Below are 22,758 nucleotides of genomic sequence, written 5' to 3'. Positions count from 1 at the left end.
CACTTTTTTGGTATTTTGGATTCTTACCAAACTTGCTATGCCATAACTACCTAATATGTGTAAGATAGTAAAATCATCAAATTGGGAGACCTGGATCAAAAATCTGCGGATCTGTAGTGCAATAGACGCTAAGTAAAAAGACCTAAAATATAGAAATGCTTGCCCTAATTCAGATTTCAACAACTGTAAAATCATTAGGTTAACTCTAACAGATTTATTCCACCGTATAAATGATGTTGGGCAACTCCTCAGTTTATTAAAGAATTCAGCCTCTATGAGTCCAAGGAACATTAAAAAAATGAATATTAGGAGGGGCAAAATGGACATTTAAGTTAAAGATACCAGATATATCACAGAGAGAGAGGGGGATTTCCAAACTGTAAGAAAAAAGTACATTTTTGCTAAAAGTGGACAAAGTTCAAATGGTAACTGTTGAAAACTAAATTGGAATAACACACTCCTTATGCCCCCAGACTGGTGTTGATCATAGTGAGCCCTTATTTTAGGTGTAAAACGTCTGGCCTAGTATTAAACAAGAGCAATACGATTTAAGTTTCATTGATTTCATATGCCCCCAGACTAGTGCATCTCCAAATCTCTTCAAGGGCTACCTCAATACTGTCTCTAATGGGAAATAAGTACAGAGCAACATCATCCGCATATCATTTTATTGTAGCAACAGAGGGCGTATTTCCCTGTGGGAGCAAATGTATTGGGCTAAGGGCTCTATAAATAGAGCAAATAAGATGTGTGACAGTGGCGAGTACCTCTACTAGAAATATAGTATCCACACACTGGTTATTTATTTAATGTGAGCTAATATGTTTTCATAAAGTCTGATAACCTACCTTGTTAGCAACATTGGAAAATGTAATCATCTCAATATCTTAAATAGCCTCCGCTGGGATGCTATCTGCCGCGAAAAGATCAATAACTCATCCAGATAATATGTGCAAGCCCTCGGACTTCATCCCTTGATAAAACCATTTTGATCAGGGTGGATCAAATTGTTCATACGGTGCTGATGATATTAGTTAACATTTTTGGACTTAGAACCTGTATTAAGAAGTGTTATAGGTCTTTATGAGGTCAGTTCAAATTCATTTTTAAAAAGTTAACTAATACTCCTTTTTTAAAATAGGGTGGAATGGGTCCACCAAGAAAAATAGAATTGTACAGCTAGAGGGATTGCTAGTAAGAATAAAAAAAACATATACAATTCTGCCCCAAAACCATCTTCTCCCAGGACTTTGGGCCCTGGCAATTCCTTTATGATATTTTAACATCTTCACAACTTATTGGGAATTTTATAGAAGTGACAGGCTCCCCTTTAAACTCTGGAAGTTGCACTTCACATAATAATTATTCTGCTAATGACGGGTTCTGTGGCTCTTCTCCCCTTTTATATAATGAGACATAGTAGTCCAGAGAAGAGATGGAAGAGATGTGCCGCAGTGGCCGGGGCAACTGACTCCAGAACCTGGGGGCTCCCGGTTCAATCCCCGGCACCGGGGGCAGGTCAGCCCAGCACCATGTGACTCTGGGCAATAGCTTGCTTAATCTTCCTGACGGCCCCCAGTGCCTTGACATCTTCGGGTAATTGTTTGCGCTTTACCAATACTGGACATTGACAGAAACATTTTCCCAATATCTACACTTTCTCTTTTGATTTTTTGTAGGGGGATCCCTTTGATCCCGTTTTGATTACATTTTCTTTGGACATCAAGCCCAAAAAGCGCCCCATCTTCTGACCCTCTTCATACACCTGACTGTTGTAAGTGTGGCTACTAAGAACCTGCTTTTTATCCTCCACTCATATAAGGCTTGATTAGATTGCTCCGCATTAACCTTGCTAGTGTTCATCTGCAGCTGTTTCCAAATGATCTTATTCTTCTTTACCTTTTGTTCCTCGAAAGTCAGACATCAATATCATAAAACGTCTGATTGAGGCCTTAAATGCCTACTATAATGTTACCTCATCGACCTCATTATCGTTGATGACACAAATATTCTTAATCTCCATTGATAGTGACTAAATGTGCATTTCCCGGTAAAAAAATGACCTATCCATAATCCACTTAACTCTTCTTGGGTGAAGTAAAGGGAACTTTAAAACAGCCACTGAGTGATCTGAAAAAACCTTGCAGGATACTTAGAAGACATTTTAGAGATAGTTAACGGATCTAAAAATAATATCTATATGTGAAGTGAATCTACATTTTTTGAATAACACAGATACTCTCTTTTAGTTGGATTTAATTTATGCCATGTATCTTGTAAACCTAGCCAAGCGCGTAGGTCATGAAAGATCTGTGCTACACATTTCTTATGTTGTGCTCAAGGTGGTTTTGAGGAATCCAGACTTGGAGAAACAAAAAAACCTGAAATCTCCCCCCAAAATTGGTGTCCCTGTGAGACTTAAGGCGGCTTAATGTTGTCATGAGTAGGACCGTAAGAGGAGACAATGTTGTATCTCACAATATGAGCCACCACGGTGACTATAACCCCCTTCATCCATCACCGGCGGCAGGCAGCTGACCAATACTTTCTTACAAATAACCACTGCAGTACCTCTATGCAATGTTCTTGCTGATGGAAAAAAAATGCTGTTTAATCAAGGAATAGTCCACTTTGTTTCCCTCTTTACTCTAGACAAAGTGCATCTCTAGCAAAAGAATAATTGAAGGGTCATATTGTTGCAAGCTCAAAAGAGTAGAATTGGTTTTGCGTCTATTATTCAAGCCATTTATATTATGGCTAACTATACCTAATTCCATTTCACTTCTCCCATTTTCACTTTCTGAGTGTTTCAAAGCACGGCAGTATCTTTTTGCTGTACTCAAGCAAACATTCCCCCATGAGATGGCCCCCCAAATACCCCCCATCATTAGCCCCCGACCTACACCCACCACACTATCATTTTCCCCTACCTTTCCCACATCACATGCTCCCATCTCCCATAAGTTAAGATCAGTCGATCCTTGATGGTGAGTTCTTCTTGCACCAACAGTGGTCCAATGCTATCATTTCTCACGATTAGGGCTTCCCCGCATCTGGCAGTAATTTCTCAGCATTAACTTAGTCAGTAAGAATATAGAACCGACTCTCCCACTCCACTTAGCCTTCAACTTGGCTGGATTTTACAGTTGTGCCTGTGCACCCTTGGCTCTAAAGGTCTTGGACAAATGCTTCAGTTCCCATTGACGTCTGGGGGTTTCACATGCTAAATCTCGAACGACTTTAAGGGAGAAATCACTCCCCACTTATTTTGATAGATTTGAACTGAATAGCTTTTTTGTGGATCTCATCTGTTGAGGAAATGCTGTGTGCTCTGGCAATTGAGAGTTCTGGGTGTGAACCTGACAAAACAGGTTCAGACAAGAGCTTAGTAACTTTTTAAATAAGGCCTTGCTTTGGCCAAAGTTTTCTGGAACCCCAACAAGTCTTACATTTGCTTGTCTGAATCTACTTTCTAGGTCCTCTAATGCGGCTTTTAATTTCTGCATGTCGTTAAGAAGCCGAGATGTGATTTTAGAGTGGGATTGCCATTTAATTTCTTGGATCTCCACCAGTAGCTTCTTGAAGCAAGGCACACAGTGGAGAATTGGATTCCTCTGAAGCTTTCTCTGTTTCCCCTTTCTCTGCTTCTGACTCAGTAGTGTTTCCATGTGGCCATTCAGTACGTTTCCTTAATCAGGTTCTGGGCTCTATGTTAATCTATTTGAGGGCATCACACTTTCAGAACCAAGCTCTGCTCCATAATCACTCTCAACATTGCTTAATGATGTCAGGGCAGTCGCTTGTTCACGGGCAGTTTGTTTATTACTATATGTCGCTTTATTGCCCTTCTCAAGGGAGTGAACAAATTGCGCTCCCTCGCTTTGCAGATCTAGGGACAAATGCCTCACAAGAATTGGATATTGTGACAAGCTTGTTGAGCTACAATTTAAGGGAACACCAGACATGGTTGAGTTCATATGTATGCCAGAGCGGACTTGAGCCCTCAATGAATTGTCACTGGCAAATACCTTACGTATACTATTCAATGCTGACCCAGTTTGCGGAGGAGCAGACCTTTCAGTCCCCAGATGTTCAGAATGCTCAGAGTGCTCAAATTGATACTCCACAATCATGATTGCCCTATCAAAGGGCCCCCTTTTTCCCTGTGATGGTGGTGAAGGTTCATCACAAGGCTGCTCTGACTTAACCATTCCTGATGATGCGTGATGTTCCACCATCTTTTTTGTCAGCATCTGCACCTTTGGATGCAATAAGCACAGTAAAAAACGTTAGGTATCTCCTCCCCGTGAGATGTACTCACTTTGCTGCAGTTCCCCAAATCCATTTGTTCTTTGCTTAGTGAGGTCTTGGCTCCCTGCCAGCTTGGTCTAATATGCAGATCGGTAGGGGTTTTCAAACCACTCAATCCTCTAACTTTTCTCCCAGAATATGGCTTCATATTTCTATTTCGAAGTCCATGAAAAAGTCCATCCAGGCTCTAGAGAGATCTGTGGGTCTGCTATGCTGCAGCACCCAGAATATCCATAGTTCAGATAAATCCTTTATGGATCCCTTGTGAATTACATTAAGGAGGACGCTTAAATTGTGAGGAACTCACCCTTCATACTATTCACAGTAACCTTTAGTTATGATCTGTAGTTTAACTCAATTATACTGCAGCGTACAATAGTTCCAAGACTACAACCTATAAAGAGAGCCAATATTTCCCTTGTGCAGCCTGGCAAAATAAAGCAGGGGAAAATGTCCTAATGCTCAGTGCTCCCAGTTCAGCGCCCCATTTCCATGTTCGGAATATTATTTTTTTTAGAGTTTTATATAGCGCAAACTAGACCCAAGATATCAGGTATCAGAGCGCTTTACAAAGCCCCAATTTCGTTACAGAAGGACACATTCATGGTTTTTTTGTTAGGCCCGGGGAGATTAAGTGATTTGCCCAGAATCACAGGATGTTGAGCGTCGTTGCTGAGACTCGAACCCGGTTCCCCAGCTTCGCCGTCAGCCGCTCTAGCGGGAAGGCTACATCCTGTTTTACAAAAAAGAACAACAATGACAAACAGACGTTTGTAGTGCACAATGAAGTGGTGGTGCCTGTGGTGAATACCCTGTCTGTGATCAGAATGTGCTGTGCTTACTGCAGCTATTGTTTTTTTGGTGCGGGTTGTAATATTCTGTTTCAAACATGCACATATCTCTATTGAGCAAGAAAGTGGCAGATTCGCTCTCTCATTCAAATTGGGAAAGGCCCAGTGGTTTGGAACCAGAAGCAGGTTTGACAGCAACAGAAGAGCCACATTGGATGTGGACAGTTAGGACATGACAGCTGGTTGTGAAGTCATTGGCAGCATCAACTAATAATTCATATTAGCATAGCATAGAAATATTATTTAGACTCCCGAGTGCAGAAAAAGGAAAAGACAGATAGTTGGCTTGGAGAACAGGAGAAACAATATGGTCAGCTTTTTGATAAAACAGATTGAGTAGTGCTTAGCGCCAGTTATGATATCAGAGAAACTGTCAGGCACTGTGTTCTATGGAAAAAGCCTCTGGGGTTACGAGCTGAGTGTGTGTGGGGAAATGGATTGGCAGAAGGATTTTGGATGATTGGCCAGAGAAATTTATCAGAAACAGGCAAGATCTGTGTATACTTCAACCTGGGAATTTACGCTATTTAGGGTGATTTTCACGGTTTACTTTTTGAGACATTTTAGGTATCAGAAGTGTTCAGTGCAAAGGAGTGTGGACGTTTTATGGCTGAGAAATTCTGGATAAAGGGTGGCAGGATGTGAGTGTGGGTACTGAAATGTAAAACAGATCAAAGGACAATAGGCACTGGAGGTTGTATCAGGTAATCGGATGAGGTGGCAGTGTGCTAAATTAGGTCTTGTAGACATTTTCTGTTTGTAAGAGGTGAGAAAAGTGGGTTTGTTTCTGCACAAACTGCACAAGGACAGGAGGAAGTGACAGCCATGCAGGTAGTGCTGTTGCTTAGGCTGCACCTAAACAAGGAACCTGGGAAGCAAACATATTTGGCACCCACTCCTTCAGGATTGGGGTGGCCACTGGAGGGTTTAGGCTAGGTTTGAAAGGAAGGGACTTGAAACCTCTGTGGAGATGGAAATATGACTGTATTTGGTGTTATGTGCATCCTGAAGTTGGGACTGTAAGAGATAGAAACTGATAATGAATTTTTGTTTGATACATTAAGTAGCTAAGAATGGTAGGAAGGGGGGATCTGGCTGTGTGGACATTTTGTTGCTAGAGTATGAATTTACCTTGAAAAAACAAAAGACAAGAGGCATTTGTCACAACAGCAACAGTTGGTTTAATTAAACGCTTCGGCCGGGAAACATCTGCAGCAACGGGTCTGAGGACTTTCTCAACTTATGTTAATTCTGAGTGTCAATTATATAAAGTCTTTGGAGCATCATAAAGTAATTTAAAGCTTATTTCAGAGAAAAGAGTGCAGGCCTGGTCATGGGGTTGAAAATCAGGCAGCCTGATAGTGAATGCATGTGGGTCTTGACCTTGCGTGGACACAATGAGGACCAGTCCAGATGTTTGGTATGGGGAGCACATGATCGCTGTGTGTACTGTGTGTGCTGTGCTCTGACTGGCTGAGTGTTCCTAACTTTATATGGCATCTAACTTTATGGTATTTTGGGAACACACGCACCCCTCTGGCAATATGTGCTTTATTGGGCAAATCTCATGGGACCATTGTGGTGTTGCTGCCTATTTGTGGGACAAATCTGTATTTTTCCTGTTTCCGTGTTTGTCTGTCTGGTTACGTGCCACTCCACCTGTGATCTGTCAATCAGTAGCCTCAGACTTAGGTTGCAGGGCCTGCCTACGAACATGTTTTTTACTCGGTGTTGAAGGAGAAGTCATCTAGAGAGATTTCAACATCAATGACTTGATTTGGTTTTTAATATACACGTATTGCTGCAGAAATTGACACCAATTTGATCATAAAGTAGGCCAGTGCCAGGCATACAGACAATGATTTTGGAAGCAACTGGGGCAGGACTTTGATAAGGTAGGCGGCCCATTGGTCTTGTTTGAGAGGTATTAGGTCAAGACAGTTGATACCCACTTTGTGGGAACTTAGAGGGAAGTGGTTGCATCTAGAGTTATTGTTAATTCACCTGAGAGAAAATGACCTGGTACAAGCCGCTGGGATACAATTAATTAAGATGACAAAACAAGACTTGGTGACAGTGAGAGAAAGGTGGGGCAATGTGTCACTAATTTCTGTGCAATCAATGGCCAGATGGGTGTGGGAAGGGGTCAGACATTCAGCAATGATTCACATGGGGTGTCTGGTTACTGCACAACAAAGTGAATTGAAGTGATTAGGCACACAGATATTGCCATTGACTGTCAGGTGATTTTACATGGTAAAGTGCATCTGTCCTTACTTGGGTAACGTGTTTAGAGAAGATGATTAAGGTTCTAGAGGGTTGGTGGGACAAGCAAGATTCAGTAGCCATGGAGGGAGAGAAAGAATATGATAAGAGAGTTTTTTCTGGGACTCGTGTGATGAATCAAATAAAGAATATTGGTTAAAAGATAAAGGGAAGAACAGGAGTAATAGGGAAAGAGAGAAAGGAATAGGGGAACTTGCAGGAAGACCTGGTACTAAAGTAGGTAGTAATAGCAAGCAATGAGAAGCTTTGAGTAGCAAGTGTAGGTTTAAGAGGGCGGTACGGCAAAGGGTTTAATTGGACTTTGTGATGAATAAGGAGAGGGGGTTGGTGCTTTGGGGATAGGGTTTCTATAGGAGTGGGCAGGATGTATCTTTATTCAGTGTTAGGATGCTATGTAGAGCATTTTAGAGTGTGTTATAGCTAAAGGTTTGTAAATGTAAGTTCAAAGTGCTCCCTATCAAAAGTGACCTTTTACATAATTTCAAGAGCTCCTGTGGTTATCTACTATCACAATTTTGTTTTGAGAGACCTATAAAAATGTTGCACAAATTGCAGGAGTATGCCTGGAAAATGGCAACTGTGCAGCTTTCCAGACATTTCGTGTCTGTCGTCCATAATTTATATGCATAGACATAACGTGTGCATAATATATGTTAAAGCGTTTTGCAAATCCTTTTATTAATCAAATTGCGTGTTATCTGTGGAAAGCATGATCAGTAAAGATGGACAAGAGACAAGTCATAACAGGGAAATATACCCGCCAGTTTTATATCAGATTAGCTTGCTGAATTAAGCGCAATATGGGATCCTGACACTTTCATTCTCTTATCTTGTAAATCCAAGAATGAATTATTAAATTATGTGACCATACCTTTAAATTCAAATATAATTGAAAAAAGTATATCTGTAAAGACTGTTCCGCCTAATGTTCATTTTTAAATCACTAATGCCATCATTGACACGTTGATATCTTTTGGCATCTGCTTCTTCTGTAAGCACTGATTATATGAAGTCTGTCTTTCAACTGTCCAATGCAGTTTTTCATAGTATTCTAAGTGTTTTCTGACTGTTTTTGCATTAAACTGAGTTAAGCTGAGTTATATTTAAAGTGTCCGAATACTTACTGGTGTGAAAAATACATACTTTAAAAAAATATATTTGTTGAATCTTTTCTGCACGTTCACTAATGAATCTTTAGTGCAATGAATAATAAGGTGTTTCTGGATTGTTATTATAAAATTGAGGCATTCCATAGCAGAACCGTCCAGGCTCTGAGAAACTAGCCCTTATTTCCCAGCTTTTTACCATATGACCGTTCAACTTTGATCAAATACCAAAGACACCACAAGGTCTTACATCTTTAGACCCAGACAAAATTGCCCCCGGTCTGGCACCCTGATCTCATTAAGTGCACTCCAGTGGCCTGGTTTACAAAATGTTTGGAAACTTCTGATATCCATCCTAAATTTGAATCGATTTCCGGAACCCTACACCTCGTGCAGTTTCCTTGTTGTACAGCTGGGAATGCTTGCGGATAACGAAAAGACATGAGTATGTCCAGGTAGAGATGTAAATAGAAACTCTTACTTTTATGGTTTTTTTTATGAATAATGCCAATGAAGTGCGTTGAGATGTCAGAATGAGAGCAACATACTACAATTACCCTCGCTCTGACGTGAGAACTGTAATGATATTGGTTCTAAGAGGTGACATGTAACATAGAATAGTGTATAATTCACTTTCGATGTGTACCCAGAAATTGTTGCTTCAAGAGAGTGTTGATGATAGACTAATATTTACGCTGTTCATACTGAGAGTTATTCCTTCATTGAAATATTACAATCTAGAGCTGCAATTTTGTAGTGTAAATGGAGCTGATAATTATGAAATATATTATTGTTGAAATACACATTTTACAATACAGGGCTAGGCGTCTGAAACCACACAGTATGTTCCACTTACATTAGTAGAAATATATAATCATTTGTTTCTGCAAACGATACTTTTAAATATTTTAGTGGGAACACGTCCATGTATTTCCCTGGTCACTGAAATATTTATCTGAATGGTCCTTCCGGTGTAATATCACATTCATATATTTCTCTACATTCTCATTTCATGTTGACAATGCAATACATTATTTATGTACATGTATTTACAAGTGCAATGTTTCATACATTCAATATAATTTATTTTAACAAGATAAAAAAACATTTGCAAAGCCAAAAGGTGTGGCTTGATTTTGAGCCCTAAATACAACTTTACAAAATCCTGCTGCAATGTAAAAACTAAACAAACAAAAAAACTGCTCTCTTTATACATGTGTGATGACCAATGTTCCCTCTAATGTTATTCCAATTAAATGAAAGCTCTTTGTGCACCACAGCCAAGGTTGCGTGCACCAAAGAAGCCTAATAGTGCTTGGGATGAGTCAGCTGCATATGAGGCTGTGACTGATCTATCCCAACCATAACTATTGGCCTTAGGAAAGGCACTAGCCTATTACGAGGTCTCCATGTTATCAAATACAACAAGCCCCAACGTACATTAAAGATCCTTTAGTCAACTATACCCCTAGCAGGGTGCTACGGTCCTCAGAGGCCGGCTTGCTGGCTCGCCCCCGCTTTAGTTTGACCTCTAAAGGAGGAAGAGCCTTTTCAAACTCCATTCCTCTACTCTAGAACAAGCTGCCGGAGAATGTGCTCAAGGAACACTCCCTTCTCCCCTTCAGGAAGAAGTTAAAAACAGTCCTTTTTGCGGAAGCGTGGGGCGCAGCCTAATTATTAAACATCTCCTCACGTGCTAGGGTAGGGCTCTCTCTTACAGCGCTTAGAGACCTGACGGTGATAATGCGCTCTACAAGTGCGAATTACAATTACAACAGAGCACCCTGCAGAAGAGCGCATGAGCACATGCTGTGCTTCCTCTCCCTCACTTTAGGAACCCCTTGTTTGTGGGCTTCTGACTTCTCTGGCCCTGAGCTGAGCCACGTTTACACAGGCTGACTGCCCTCAGTGAACTTCGGTAGGCTAGCACTTCTGATCTGATGCAGAGGTGGATGAGCCACTGATGAGCCACTGAAAACTCAATGCAGACGACTGGTTTTAGTTCAACTCAAAGTCTTCTTGGACTCTTACACCCAAAATCAGCGAAGCTTTAATGGGGTTTCTGCCTGCCAATACTCTCTAATCTCATTCACCAAGAGTTGAAAATAAAGCAGTACTCTGCTGTAAAGCGGCCAAGAGGACAGATTCACATCTTGTGGCTGAACTGCACTATGTGGAACTAGACAACCTGGGCTCAATCCCAGCCTTCTTATTTCACCAAATTGTGTAATTCTATGCAAATATCTTATGTCATCGAGCTTCCTTTTTCTTTATTATTTCATATGACAGCACATTTAAATACGTATGTCCAGGATGTGTGGTGTGCAAAATCCTGTTGTGTTTGATTTAATAGACTGTAAGGTTGATTTAGAGGCGGGCAAGCCATCGAAATCACGAACCAGGTGCCTAGCTCTGTCTCAGCTCATGGTTCTCTTGGACACTCGAGCCCAAAAGGAGCCAAACGTTCGCTGGAGGTGAGGTGGCATCGTAGCTATCGCTCTTGAACATATAACATGGGGAACAGGATTCGGATCTCTTTAAATTTTACTGTGTTGAACTTTTTTTTTATAGCAGGCAATTTGTGAAGAGCTCTTATGTCCTTGGGTAATGTTTGCGCTGTGTGAACCTGTTAAAAAATAAAGTATGAATTCTGCCTTTCACCTACTCTCTAATCTTATCCTCTAAGAATTAGAAACCAAGCATTAAACTTTGATGTCAGAGATACTCATCTAGTATACTAATTGCAGTTGAACTGAACTAATTGCAGTGTGATACTAGAAAATCTGGGCTCAATCCCAACTTCGCTGCTTGCCCAAATTGCATGGTTTTTTTGTTTATTTTTGGTGTATTTTGTTTCACAAAATCTCTTTTTTGTTCACTATAACATAAGAGAGCACCTCTGAATATGTCCATTCAGGTTGTGCGCTGTACTTAAATCTCTGTGTACTTGTTTAAATAACCTAAAATGTTGCTCTATTTATAATAAGACTCTAGTCTATGTATAAGGCACACATGACAACTGACTTGCCTCCAAGTGTACTTAAAGCAATCTGATGTACTAAGGTGGAAAGCTTCGGTGTGTTAAAAAAAATGCACTTTATTGAAGTTTAAAGACAACATAATGTCTGTTGCATGAGCCAACCCTTGGCTGGACTCTGCTCTCCCCATTAATTTGCTGACCTGCCAACCACTATGTTGCTCGAAGTATGATAATAATGCCGGCCACCTACTGGGTAGACCTAACATTGACTTATCTCTTGCAATGTCATTAGAGCCCGAGGCCTGAATGTGTCAAAGTTCATGTTTTAAAATGAATGTGTCTCAATACAGTGACATAATATGACTTCCGAAACAGAGGAGCTTTGGGCATCAGAAGAACGCATGTCAGGTTTGCTATTTACTTTTAGAACGGGGCTTTCAGACTGGCCTTTCTCAGCATTAAGGGCTGTACCAAATGTCTATGCTTTGTTCCCATAAGCTAGACATTTAGGCGCCGATCACGATCCTGGAAAAACCGGGTACGAACCGTCGGACGGAGCAAATTCTCCGTCCGACGCGTACCCGGTCGTCAAAATCTACCAACATGGAATTACGATTCGCACGGAAACACCATTTCCGTACGAATCGTACAAAAGGCCGACCGACGAAAAAAAAATTACAAATTCGATCCGGGAACGCGCCGACCTGACGTCGGGACGCTCGCAGCCTGCCATTCACGAACCAGGAATTACGATTCGCACCGACGTCATCCCGCACGGTGAATATTATCCGGCAGCCAAAAACTGCCGGGAAATCAGGACGACGCGAACAAGGAGTACCAGTACGCGACGGACAGACAGGACGACGCGAACAAGGAACAGTGCCCTGAGACAGGAGGGGTGGGTGCCTATCACTCCAAACAGTGCCCTGAGACAGGAGGGGTGGGTGCCTATCACTCCCAGCAGTGCTCTGAGACAGGAGGGGTGGGTGCAGAGTCCTCCCAGCAGAGCCCAGAGACAGGAGGGGTGTGTGCAGAGTCCTCCCAGCAGTGCCCTGAGACAGGAGGGGTGTGTGCCTAACACTCCCAGCAGTGCCCTGAGACAGGAGGGGTGGGTGCAGAGTCCTCCCAGCAGTGCCCTGAGACAGGAGGGGTGTGTGCCTAACACTCCCAGCAGTGCCCTGAGACAGGAGGGGTGGGTGCAGAGTCCTCCCAGCAGTGCCCAGACATAGGAGGGGTGTGTGCAGAGTCCTCCCAGCAGTGCCCTGAGACAGGAGGGGTGGGTGCCTATTACTCCAAACAGTGCCCTGAGACAGGAGGGGTGGGTGCCTATCACTCCAAACAGTGCCCTGAGACAGGAGGGGTGGGTGCCTATCCCTCCCAGCAGTGCCCTGAGACAGGAGGGGTGTGTGTAGAGTCCTCCCAGCAGAGCCCAGAGACAGGAGGGGTGTGTGCCTAACACTCCCAGCAGTGCCCTGAGACAGGAGGGGTGGGTGCAGAGTCCTCCCAGCAGTGCCCAGATATAGGAGGGGTGTGTGCAGAGTCCTCCCAGCAGTGCCCTGAGACAGGAGGGGTGGGTGCCTATCACTCCAAACAGTGCCCTGAGACAGGAGGGGTGGGTGCCTATCACTCCAAACAGTGCCCTGAGACAGGAGGGGTGGGTGCCTATCCCTCCCAGCAGTGCCCTGAGACAGGAGGGGTGTGTGTAGAGTCCTCCCAGCAGAGCCCAGAGACAGGAGGGGTGTGTGCCTAACACTCCCAGCAGTGCCCTGAGACAGGAGGGGTGGGTGCAGAGTCCTCCCAGCAGTGCCCAGACATAGGAGGGGTGTGTGCAGAGTCCTCCCAGCAGTGCCCTGAGACAGGAGGGGTGGGTGCCTATCACTCCAAACAGTGCCCTGAGACAGGAGGGGTGGGTGCCTATCACTCCAAACAGTGCCCTGAGACAGGAGGGGTGGGTGCCTATCACTCCCAGCAGTGCCCTGAGACAGGAGGGGTGTGTGTAGAGTCCTCCCAGCAGAGCCCAGAGACAGGAGGGGTGTGTGCCTAACACTCCCAGCAGTGCCCTGAGACAGGAGGGGTGGGTGCAGAGTCCTCCCAGCAGAGCCCAGAGACAGGAGGGGTGTGTGCAGAGTCCTCCCAGCAGTGCCCTGAGACAGGAGGGGTGTGTGCCTAACACTCCCAGCAGTGCCCTGAGACAGGAGGGGTGGGTGCAGAGTCCTCCCAGCAGTGCCCAGACATAGGAGGGGTGTGTGCAGAGTCCTCCCAGCAGTGCCCTGAGACAGGAGGGGTGGGTGCCTATCACTCCAAACAGTGCCCTGAGACAGGAGGGGTGGGTGCCTATCACTCCCAGCAGTGCCCATGGAACGCAAAGGGTGGAGTAGCCACAGATACCATGCCCACAAATGTCAGTCAGGTGCACAAAGACCCTGCAGTACATGTACCACATGTGTGCGAGGCTGGAAGTATACGCATGCATAGGGCCAAAAAGAAAACATGTACACAGGAAGTCATGTCAATAGTCCACATACACAAGTACAATGACTACCAAGGATGCCACGAATGATGCAGGTGGAGAATGGCTCAGCATGCATGTGCAAAGTTGAAGGAGTCCGTCACACACCCAGCTAATGTACACACAGCTCTGCACTAAATATTGGGAACACCCTGCAGGGAAGAAGTCAGGGTACACAGAGGAAGGAAAACACCTTGGGACAATTGCAACATGCAGCAACTGCTTACATTAATTGAGAAAGCTAGCTAACACCGTGTGATGGCACACAGATCCCAAGGTCCCCCCTATGAGCAGCACACTACTACATTTCCCACACACCCAACACATGAACACCACCCACAACCATGTAGCAGCCCCACCGACAGCAATGCCAGCAAAGCAGGAGTGTTCCAAGGGCAAAAAATAAATAGCTTTATTCAGCATGATCCAAAAACTGGTATGTAGGAAGTTCAATATTTACAAAGCCCATAGGGCAGTCCAGGAGTCACAGCTGGATGGGGGACACAGTGGGATGCGTGTCCCCTAGCTTGCCTGCAGAGTTACAAGCTGTTGTCTTCCACAGGGGTGAGGGCATCAAGTGGGGGGGAATGAACAGGCACCGCAGGGACAGGAGGGCAAAGGGTAGGCGACGTGGGTGCAGGGATGGAGGACTCCACCACAGGGGGTGGGGCAGGGCCAAAGGCGGATTCTAGGAGCGCGCTGCACACCTTGGCAAGGTCCTCCAGGGACTCCCCTGCACCCGAAGGAACCACAGGCCCCAAGGAGGGGGGGGTCAGAGGGATGGGTCGCAGCGCCACTGGGGGAGGGTGTGGACAGGGGGGGGACTCAAGCACCCTGACCGGGGACTTCCTTGACCGCTTGCGGGGTGGTGTCACTGTGGGGCTCAGGGACAGAGCGGCCATGAAGGAGTCTTTGGGGGAGATGTGGCCAGGAGAGCTGAGGGGAGGGGATTTGGAGGGAGTGGATTGGGTGGAATGCGGACTCCCACTCTGGCTGCGTGTCACATGTTTGCCCCCGACCCAGTGGGTGTGCCTACTTCACCCTGTGTGTGCGTGTCAGGAGGTGTGCGGCGGACCTTCCCTGCTGGTGTGGTGCCTGTGTCTGTTGTGGTGGGTGCATGCTTACGTCTGTGTGTATGTGGGACAGGCATGGGAGTGGGAAGTGTGGAAGGAGCAGGGGTAGGGGGTGGGACGTAGTGCTGCAGGAGACCCACTGCTGCAGTCAGTGTGGAGTCTATGGACCTCAGCAAGTTGCGTTGGTCAGCCTGCGATGAATGAATGCCCTCCAAGCATGCCTCCATGTTGTTGAGGACCTGGCTGTGGCCATGGAGGACATTAAGGATCGCAGTCTGACCAATCTGCAACTGCCGCTGGATGTCCACAGACTCAGCATTGGCGGCAGCAGTGGAGACAGGGGCAGGGGGTGCGGTGCCTGGCAGGAAGGAGACATGTGGGGACCGGGCACGTTGGGAAGGGACACGAGCAAGTGGGAGGCGGCTGATGCCAATGGAGGGGGCGGTGCGAGATGTAGGGCTGCTGTCAGATGGTGGTGCAGCCACCGCCCACTCGGAGAGATCATCCTCGGACCCGTCAGCTTCATACTCTGTTGTGCCAGTCGACAGGTCCCCGGGTTCACTCTCCTCCGCCTCTGTCCCACTCGAAGTGCCAGGCACGATGCCACCGCTGGCACTGGTGCTCGGTCCCTCCGCACCGTCTGTGTCCATGTCTCCCTCCGTGTCCCCCGACGATGCTGTGGGCAGGGTGAAGAGACAGAAATTAATCATACACCTGTATACATATGTCACATGAGTCAAATCTACTTAGGTCACAGTGCATAGCCTGAAACAAAGGAAGAGTTACAACTACAAAACAAGGTACATATGTAGGCCCTGCAAGACACAGTTGTGTGACCCACCATGCCATGGAAAAACTATGGAGAGCATGACACAATAGCAAATGAGATGACATGGAATTTTGACTGAGGAGCAAGGCCCTGGGGACAATCCAGCACTGCATCTGCACCACACAGCGTGGCAGGAAATAGGGATGAGCAGGGACCATAGGCAGGTACTAGAGGCACATGCAGCATAGGTAATACTGAGAACATGCCCACCCTGACTGGCACAATGCACCTTGAGTGTATGTCCAGACAAACATCACACACTGGCCAGTCCTAGCAAGGAGATGACAGGTCTTGACATGTAGGCCATGCCCGCCCCACCCACCCCCTACATGAGACAAATCTGTGGAGACACAGGAAGCACTTACATCTCTTAGTCAGGGTGAAATACACATGGGATGCAAAACTTCAATATCGCACACAAACTACCCAAGGTGCGGCTGTCCAAATTATCATGTACAAATGGGCATCATCAGATGATTGCAACAAGACACAAAGGCAATGGCCACCGTGAGTATGTAATAGGAAAATCAGGTCAGGCTGTACAGTGGACACTTGTAATACATCTCACGTCAATATACATGGGGCCAGGGGACAATGGCACAGAGCACAACCTATGCTGTAGACACAGAGATTGTCGACATTCTCGGATTACACACATGATACCTAGGAAAAGATGCCCCTGGGGACAGTAGTGGCCACACAACTCCATGCTCCTGAATGGGAATGACTGCAACACACGCTAACATCCCTGCACTATGCGTAACGCACTATCATGCACATCATGTCACAGGCCACCACATGGGACATGCCTGCTGGAAGGCCTCGCACTCGAGAGATTAACTCCCATGTCTGGAATCAGCATTAGTGCCAACTGACATGGAACCCACAAGTCCAGAACTGGACAGGGCACAGGCAAGGTCACAAAACCTGTCACACACCACCCCCACACATGATGCTGCAGGCATTGTACACTTGGAGAAGGTGTCAGGCTACATAACTTTGTGATGGAGTGACTACACAGAGACCAGGGAACACATAGCAAGGTGGGGAAGGGAGGCAGGAGAGCCCTGCAACACTGTGGGTAACAGGATCTGCACAGCACCATAAACCATGGAAGTGTATCCATGGAACAGTGCACTTACAAATGCTGGTGATACACAACAAACACACACATGTACCTACCCCCTTCCGGCTGCTGCATCTCCTGTAGGCGCCTGTCCAAGTCAGGAAAGACCACCGCCAGCACACGTTTCTGGATGTGGGAGAGACGGCGGCGCCCGCGGTTCTTATGGCTCTCAGGTGAGTCCCCCAGCAGGACCCGTGCGATCCTCCGCGTCCAGCACCGGATATCCTGCCATTGTTTCCTCACCTGGGACAGGCGCCGCTTCCGACCATCCGCACTCCTCACGGCGCTGACGGCGTCCAGCCATATCTGCTCCTTGGCAGAGGCGTCTACTTGTGAGGATGGACAAGTGACACTACATCAATACACCTGGCACATGTCACAGGGACACAGATTAGAACACATTCGCTGTTTACAACAAGGCCTAGTATGCATCCAACGCATTGCACCTTTGTCATAGGGACATGATCCTCTGGGGGAAGGCCAAAAGCAGTACGTGCCATTGAAAGGACACAGGTGGAATGAGGGCTACTACACAATCAATGATCCAGGCTCACACTGTGCATCACACCCACCCCTCCTGTCTCAGGGCACTGCTGGGAGTGATAGGCCCCCACCCCTCCTGTCTCAGGGCACTGCAAGGAGTGATAGGCCCCCACCCCTCCTGTCTCAGGGCACTGCTAGGAGTGATAGGCCCCCACCCCTCCTGTCTCAGGGCACTGCTGGGAGTGATAGGCCCCCACCCCTCCTGTCTCAGGGCACTGTTGGGAGGACTCTGCACACACCCCTCCTGTCTCAGGGCACTGCTGGGAGTGATAGGCCCCCACCCCTCCTGTCTCAGGGCACTGCTGGGAGGACTCTGCACACACCCCTCCTGTCTCAGGGCACTGCTGGGAGACATCAGGCATTCCCCCCCCTGGGACCCCCTCTACAGTACACAGCATGTGTGTCACACCTGGACACAATGGCAGAAGTCACAGTCACTAAAAAGGTACACAGTCTGTGCCAGTGGACACTGCACTCACCTGATAACCTGGTCGCCCGTACAGCATGGGGTACCGTGGGAGGATCACATCCACCAAAGCCATGTTCTCCTCCAGGGTGAATGGCTGTGACCTCTCCACAGCCCTTGCCATGGTTCCAGGGAATCAGTAGCAGCAGCTGGGTCGTGGAATACAGAGATGTGCAGGCAAGTGCTCCCTCATGGGACCTTGCTGCCTTATATCTGCCTTGCTGGCCCATCTCATGCACAGGAGTACAGAGTGCTTGGTCACTCACATTTGCATCCTATGTTTCCTCCAATCCCTTCAAACCTAGCAGTCTGTGGGTTCTCAATCTGTTTTTTTGTCCTGCATGATGTCAGCCCCACAAACACATTGCAACAAAGTAGATTTATTCCAACTGAATTCTGCTGTGCAGCTTCCTGAACAAATTCAAAATTTGAACTTGGTCTCCATGACAACCAGCATGCATGTAGGCCTTAATACTTGTCCCTCATGTGTCCCCTATGTAATTTGGAGCTTCACACACAGGTCCGGTGCGTTCTGGGGCCCTAGGGCACCCCAAATGCATTGCAACGGCCCGTACACGCGTGCCTATGTTCACTATCAGTCTGGGAGTCCACGCGTATGCGTACTCGTAGTGGTACAGGCCGTACGCGCGCCAGTACGCTCCCTATCACTACGTGTACGCATACGCGAGGACACCCAGAGTGATATGGAGCGTACAGGCGTGTGTACGGTCCGTACCACTACGAGTACGCATACGCAAGAACACCCATAGTGGTAGGGCCGTACACGCGCCTGTACGCTCCCTATCAGTATGGGTGTCCTCGCGTATGCGTACTCATAGTGGTACGGACCGTACACGCGCCTGTACGCTCCCTATCAGTATGGGTGTCCTCGCGTATGCGTACTCATAGTGGTACGGACCGTACACGCGTGCGTACGCTCACTTTCACTATGAGTACGCATACGCGAGAACACCCATAGTTATACGGACCGTACACGCGTGCATACGCTCACCTTCACTATGGGTGTTCTCGCGTATGCGTACCCATAGTGATACGGACCGTACACGTGTGCGTACGCTCACTATCACTATGGGTACACATACGGCAGCACTCCCATAGTGATAATGGAACGTACACAGGCCCTCTTAGCAGCAGTACGGCGGTTTTCACACATCACAGTGGTGACAGGCAGCACACAGGAAGGAATAGGGCTGACATACTTGTCCATGGATGGCCATCAAGGCATTGTCTGGGCAGTACTACATGTGTGGGGCACAGGTGTGACAGGCTGTGATGTGGAACATTACTCCTGAGTGGAGAAGGCACCAGATGTATGATGAGATGTGTACAGATGTAATGTGTGATGGTGCAATGTGTGCCAGGCATGCCCTTCACTCCTTTGACATGTGTGCATGTCGTACTGCACACTGGGGATGAGCGTCACTGGCATGGCACGGACACCAACACACGCAAATGTCCCCTGATGGCCGGAACAGGGGTTACCACACATGACTTGTCACTACCCACGGTGCACGATGTGACTAAGTCATGTATGTGTGGGGGGTTCCCATTAGGTTGATGTTGGAGCACCCTCAAAAGCTGCAGCTGTTGCAGCAACCAACATGTGTATGTGTGTAGATTGACATTGGACACTGTCCCGCACACCATGCCACATGTGGTATCGGATGTGAGGTGCGTATGTATGCATGGGACACGGATTAGCGTGACAAGGACATGTCTGCATCCTCTCTATGAATGTGTGGTGAGTCATTACATGTGCACCTTCATGGCAAGGTGTGTGGGCTGTCCTAGTGTAATGTCATGTGACCTGTGTCTCTAGTGTTCCGCTGCCAGTCTCTGCAATCGGCATCCTACTTCTGCTGATGTGTGGTTGTATGTCACTCCTGTGTTGCGTCTGGCTGTTCTCTTGCACTGGGACACAGCTAATCCCATGGCATGGCATGTGGAGGTTCTCAATCTCCGTGTGTAGCTGGGTCTTGGTAGGAGTGTCACCTGCCAGCCATACGTGTCCAGGGCATGTAGCACATACCTGACTCCGTATGTAGCATATGTGTATTGACAGATTAACATGTGCTCAGTACATATAAATTGTTGTTGTAGTGCACTCACTCTTCCTTGTCACTTCCACATTCCTGCAGAGCGCCGCCTCTTCCACGAGCAATTCCGGACTTGGCTGCCATGCGGGAGAATGATCATATCCGGTGCTACCGCTTCCCCCGACGGTTGATTCTGGAGTTGACGGCAAGACTGGCACCACACCTGGAACCGCTGCACAGGTATCCTACGGCACTGACACCCAAGCTGAAGGTAATGGCAGCCCTACATTTTCTAGCCACGGGTACCTTTCAAAATACCATAGCTCATGTTGGTGGCATGTCCCAGAGCATGTTCTGCCGTGTGCTGCATGATTTCTTAGAGGCCATGTTGATTCACCTGGATGACTTCATCAAGTTCCCAACCCCTGAAATGTTGACTGGTGTCAAGCGTGAGTTCTATGCCCTGGGAGGGATGCCCCATGTCATTGGGTCCATAGATGGTACACATGTAGCTTTGGTACCACCACACGCACGGGAGGTAGCGTACCGCAATCGGAAGCACTACCACTCCATCAATGCCCTTGTGGTGTGTCTGTCCAACATGGTGATTTCACATGTCTGTGCTCGTTTTCCAGGATCAGCACACGATGCCTACATCATGAGGTGTAGCAGGATGCCTGAAATGATGATGCAGCTGCGCAACGAACGAGCATGTGTTGTTGGTGGGTACAGTCTGTCTGTCCTGTATTTTGCATAGCCTACCAGCACGACCGCTTCACCAGTTCTAACGATGTCCATGTGCTTCCCATGTAGGGGACGCTGGCTATCCCAACATGCCATGGCTGCTCACACCTCTCCGCAACCCCATCACGCCGGCCCAGCTCCGCTACAACACCGCCCATGGCCGGACAAGGCGAGTGATAGAGAGGACGTTTGGCCTGCTGAAGAGCCGATTTCGGTGCCTCCACAAGACCGGCGGCGCGCTCCCATATGCCCCTGCGAAGGTCTGCAAAATCTTCATGGTCTGCTGCATGCTGCACAAGATGGCAGTTGAGAAAGCTGTGCCACTCATCCTGGATCAAGATGATCTGGACCATCCACCCGTGGAGGACGAAGGGCTTGGCAATGGGGCTAGTGATGTGGAGGATGTGGAGCCGCAGGAGGACATCCGGACTCGGCTCATACGCATGTATGGCACGTGAGTCAGAGGTGTGTGTGGGTGTGTCACTGGAGTGATGGTGGCAGTGATGGTTGTATTTCCCCAGTCATAATTGTGACCTAGCATGTTGTCATCCATACATGTGTCGAGTTCATGCACATGCAAGTGGCTGTGTTTTTTGTGGCTGACTTCTTGTGTGTCTCTCTTCCCCAGGTACTTGCGCATGCCGTCTGCTGGTTGCATTGTTGTGGCACTGCTATTCCTCATGGACACGTCATGGTGTGCTGACTCTGCGTTACACGCACGGACAAGTTTGTAAGTCTCCTTAGGGTAAGGGATGCATCAGGGGTGTATTGGGTGTGGCAGGTGTTCACGATGTATGCACACTGCCCCTGTCGATGTTTGGTTCCTCTGCAGACATGTAGCATCACCATGGGACACGACATGCAGCTGTGTACACCTGAATAGATGGTCTGACTGGTTGACAGTCATCAGTGATGGGATAGTGGATTGTGATGATGGCATCAATGTGTGTAACACTGCCCTTGGACACATACAGTTTGCATTGGCTTGACATGGTGTGGGACTTCTACATCAGCGGATCTATGGTGTATGGCAGTCTCTCCGTGAGCAGCTGTGGGTGTTTAGCTGTTAGCCGACAATTGTGTGCCAGTTCCATGGCTAACACGCATTTGTGCTGCAGAAGGGGGGTGCCAGTGTTGGACCCACATGTTACTCCACAAGAAGTGTTCATGTGTAATTCAAGTTGCCTCTGCAATCCCGAAAACATGACTAATAAAGGTGTCCCTATGCCTCCAAGGTGCCTCTTCTCAGTCAATGCTGGTGTGTTGCCACGGTGCATCCAGCATGTCTGGCATGGTTTTCCCGGATAGTGGCTATGTGTCGATGTGTCGAGTAGCAAGATGCAAGCTGTGTGTGTGGGCTGAGACTGTGTATTGGGCATGATGTCCATGACTGTGTGGGTATTGTGACATGTGCCATCCCCATGCATCCAACGTTGGCCAGGCCCCCATTCTCTGCATCCACCGGACTCAAGCTTGCAGGACATGGTTCTGCCACCTGTCTACACATACCTGGGTGCCCCACAGGACACTCCACATGATCCCTGACCTCTGCGCATGACTGTTGCTGTACTCAATGTGTCTGTCAGCACGGTTGTGCGGCCACCCCCTCAGCTGGTTGGGCCCATCACGGGTGTGTATGGTGCTCCATGTCTGTCTTGCCTAATACACTGTGACCCGTGTGTCCTGTGCCAGACTCAGGCCCCAGGGTGTGGATGGTTGAAGTCAAAAGAGAACTCAGGCATGTTTAGACTTTACAACACACATGTAAGGTAATAATGCAACCAGCAGGCATCTTCTCTTCATGGTGTGATATTTTATTTTTGTTGGGGGGGGGTATAACGTGAGGGGCTTTCCGGGAGTTTGGAATCCAAAGTTCA

This window comes from Triturus cristatus, chromosome 6 (genome assembly GCF_964204655.1).
Source record: "Triturus cristatus chromosome 6, aTriCri1.1, whole genome shotgun sequence".
In the NCBI taxonomy this organism is placed as follows: Eukaryota; Metazoa; Chordata; class Amphibia; order Caudata; family Salamandridae; genus Triturus; species Triturus cristatus.
This window is presented reverse-complemented; position numbering follows the sequence as displayed.